A 4,395-nucleotide genomic window follows, 5' to 3' on the forward strand; every position below is an offset into this window, starting at 1 on the left:
GCGAAGGAACCGGGAAACGTCCCTTTCTCCACACTGTCCTTGGGGTCCGCCGGGTCCTCTCCACTCCCTCTGCCCTTCCCGCACTGTTCCCTGGGGCCTGCAGTTTCAGCAAAGTTCCTGCAGTGCCGGGAAGCCGTCCTGTTGCCCACTCTCACCCTTCCTCCTTTTCTGGCCCATCTGTCTCCTCACTGGGTCTCCAACACGACCCCCTCTCCTCCCTGCTGTCCCCGGAGCCCCTCTCTGCTTCCCCAGCTCAGCCCCCTCTCTGACCGCTTCTCCCTCCCACCCTCCACCAAATCTCCCAGCTCTCACGGGGTGTCCCCAATCCCCGGGTCAGTCACACAAGATTATTTTAAATAGGAAGATTTGAATTCCATTGAATTCAGGAAAGCAGGAATCCATCTGGTCATATTTTAAATAATTTTGAAACGATAATAGCAACTGTCAGTTTAAAGTTTAACCAGAGTTCGGAATACTCACCATTTTACCAGAAAAAAAAATATATATATATATTATAACTAACCTACGAATTCAGTAAGTTTCCAGGATACAATATTAACATATGAACATCAGTTGCATTTTTTTTACAGTAACAGCAAAATATCTGAAAAAGGAATAAAGATAATTCCATTTACAATATTATCAAATAGAATGGAATACTTAGGAATGAGTTTAACGAAGAATATGAAAGATCTGCATACTGAAAACTATAAAATGTTGAGGAAAGAAAATGAAGAATACAAAATGGAAAATACATACCATGTTCATGGATTCTAAAAGTTAATATTGTTAAAATATCCATACTACACAAAATGATCCAGTTAAATTTCTATCCAAATTTTAATGCCATTTTACTAAAATTGCAGAACAACAATTTTAAAATTAGTATGGAACCACAAAAGACCTCAAATAGCCAACTACTGAGAACAAAACGGCTGGAAGCCTCACACTTCCTGATTTCAAACTATATTATAAAGCTATAGTCATCAAAGTAGTATAGTACCTACATAAAAACCACTAGAACAGAATAGAGGGCGCAGAAATAAACTAAAAAATATACAGTCAAGCAATCCCACAGAATGGAGAAAGGATAAACACACCAAGGAGTGGTGTAGGAAAAACTAGATATGCACAGACAAAAAGTAAAACTTTCTCTCATACCATCACAAAATGAATTTGAAATGAAATAAAGACTCAAACATAAGAACTGAAATCATGAATCCTCTAAAAAAACATGGGGAAAAACCTCCTTGACACTGGTCATGGCAATAATGCTTTGGATTTGACACCCCAAGAACACAGTCAACAAATGCAAACATGAACAAGTGGAACTATGTCAAAGTAAAAAGTTTCTGCACAATAAAGGAAACAACAAAATATAAAGGCATTATATGGAATGGAAGAAAATATTTGTAAACCATATGTAGGATAATATGTTACTATCCAAAATATGTATCATACTAATTAATTAAAAAGAAGAACCCACAGCAGAATTAAAAGCAATTTCCTGTTTAATAATTGGGCAAAATATATACATAGCAATTTTCCCAAAGATATACAAATGGCCAACAGGTATATAAAAAATGCTCAACATCACTAATGATCAGAGTAATTAAAATCAAAATCGCAATGAGGTATCACCTTATCATGTTGTTTGGATACCTATTATCAAAAAGTCAAAAGATAAAAGGAGTTAGGGTGCAGAAAAAAGAGGATACTTGTGTACACTGTTGCTGAGGATGTCAAATGGTGCAGCTATTACGAAAAACAGTATGGAGGTTCCTTACGGTTTTTAAGCTAGAACTACCATAATCCCAATTGGGAGTATGTAGCCAAAGGACATACAATCAGTATCGTCAAGGGTATCTGCACTCCTCTGATACAGATAAATAGATTAACTGAGAGATATATAATTTCAGCTTTAATAAAAAATGAAATTCTGTCATTTACAATACTGATAAATCTTGAAGACATTATGCTAAGTGAAATAACCTGAATTCAGAAGGACTACTGCATGATCTCGTTTGTATGTAAAATCTAAACAAGTAAAAAAAGAAAAGCCATGGAAACAGAGTAGAATGGTGGTTCCCATGGGCTAGGAAGTGGGGAAAGTGGGGAGATAACCATGGAAGGGAGCACACCGTCAGTTATAAGGTGAGTAACTGCTGGGGACCAAATGTACAGATTGGTGACTATAGTTAATAATACTGTATACTTGAAATTTGTTACAAAAGTAGATATCAGGTGCTCTCACCACACGCACAGAAACGTATTAACTATGTGAGGTGACAGATATGTTAACTAGCTTAACTGAGATAATTTAAAGACGTATACACATCTCAAAACACTGTTGTACACCCTAAAAAATTCACTTTTCAATTTGTCAATAATAGCTCAACAAATGGAGAAAAAAATACGAGTAACCAGCAGGTCATAGCTAGCCACATGGAAACTCGATATAAAACACTCTTGGCCATAGTTTCCAGCTCCACTCGAGAACGGCCGGAGCGCTTCTGGTCCCTGGACTTCGAGGCTCCTCCCGCGGTCCCCGTGGCTGGGGAAGGAACCATCGTTCCCGGGATTCCAGGTCGCGCAGATCGGGCAGGGCCATCGCCGTCCCCTTGCTCGTTCCCGCAGCCCCGTTAGGTTCCGCGCTTCGGGGCCTCCTGGCCCCGGGAGGCTGCCTGTGGCTGCCCGCGCGCCCCTGTGGCTGTGGCTCCGCCGGCCTCCGCTTCTGCCCCGCGTAGCCCCTCCGCGGCCGCAGCCGGCTCGCGCCCGAGCTCACGGTCTCGGGCCGTCCTCGCCGCCGTCGCCTTCGCTGTGGTCGCCCCTCCTCTTCCCCGAGCCCGAGCGGGCCCAACAGAGGCGGAAGGCGGAGAAGCTGGAACGCGAACGCGGAGCTGCCGGCGGCAGGTGCGGGAACGGGAGAAGCAGGCCTCGCACAGGACGGCTGCTCAGAGCGGCACGAGCCGTCCTCGCCGCCGTCGCCTTCGCTGTGGTCGCCCCTCCTCTTCCCCGAGCCCGAGCGGGCCCAACAGAGGCGGAAGGCGGAGAAGCTGGAACGCGAACGCGGAGCTGCCGGCGGCAGGTGCGGGAACGGGAGAAGCAGGCCTCGCACAGGACGGCTGCTCAGAGCGGCACGAGCCACCGCCAGGAGCTCCGCACGCAGCTGGAAGAACTCAGTAACACAATCCGCTGTGGGAGAAATGGAGGTAATGAAAGTCTGATGTAGAAGTACTCACAGAGAACCCTGCTCCTTGGTCAATCTCAGATTATTATTGTCAGACCTACTCTAATGATGTTAGTCTTCCAAATAAAGTGAGTGACTGAACTGTCAAATCAGCAAGATCAGGATATCAAAACTCCTTATCTTATGACATGCACCCTGGCAGTGATAGCTGTGTCAGATGTGAACCAGGGCAGGTTAGAGCTCACCTTTTCCTTGATAAGAAAGATGAATCATTTGTTGGTACAACATTAACTAAGAAGGAAATGAGTTGGAAAGAAGAAAAGGATTTTTAAAATATATGAGTAAAATATGGGTTACAGAATACAGACTATGAAAATAAGATATTGGAGAATCTAAAATATAAAGATAGAGCTGGAAAACATAGGAGCAGATTGGAAGTGAAGGAAATTTCCAAAGAGATGATGCTCCTGCATCTGTTCATTCTGAAATTACTGGTAGCGACAAAAATCAGAAGACGTTGAAAAAGATGTGTTGAAAACAGGAGAAGGCCTAGGGAACGATGGTGGGAGAATAAAAACTCCGATACAGCTTCAGCTTCGGCAAACACATGCAGATTGGAGACAGACAAACCACCCTGAATTAAAGAGACTCACCTTCTCCAAAACAAGAACAGGAACAACAAATGGGAAAAGCACAGGAGAGGTTTGCTGAAAACTTTCCAGAAACTCAGCTTCCAAAAGATGACCTAGGAACCACTCCTTGGGTAAAAGGGACTGAGAGTGAAGGTTAATCATAGAAGAAAACTCAAGTTTCTTTAAAAATGGAGTTTGGAAACTCTTATTTTATTGCAGAACATTTCTCCCCAAAAAAGTCAGTGGCACAAGAAAACTGTGTCACAGTTTACCCCTTCCTGATTCAGAAATGTGTAATAAAGAGTGGTTTGCAGCTTTTAAAAAACACTTTTTAAACTAATTATTAGTGACTGAATTAAGTTATACAGTAAGTGAACTAAATAGGGCACAGATAAGTTTATCAAACTTTACTATTTTATCTTGTCATTTACAACATCCATATAAGCAATTAGCCACATAAGCAAAATTCATATAGCCACTTAAATGTACATTTGTCCTTGTCTCCATATATTCATACCAAGATGCACAGAAAATACAGCAAAAGAAACGTTGAAAGTCTATAAAAGCCGGGTG

At 42.4% G+C, this 4,395-nt stretch overlaps 2 pseudogenes; both read left to right on the forward strand.

Annotated features, from left to right (window-relative positions):
* LOC105554727 overlaps positions 1-3,361 on the forward strand; it is a 4,093-nt pseudogene extending 732 nt beyond the window's left edge.
* Positions 3,362-3,372: 11 nt separating this feature from the next.
* LOC105554728 lies at positions 3,373-3,980 on the forward strand (annotated as a pseudogene).
* The last annotated feature ends 415 nt before the right edge of the window (positions 3,981-4,395 follow it).

Source organism: Mandrillus leucophaeus, unplaced genomic scaffold, assembly GCF_000951045.1.
Source record: "Mandrillus leucophaeus isolate KB7577 unplaced genomic scaffold, Mleu.le_1.0 Scaffold657, whole genome shotgun sequence".
Lineage (NCBI taxonomy): Eukaryota > Metazoa > Chordata > Mammalia > Primates > Cercopithecidae > Mandrillus > Mandrillus leucophaeus.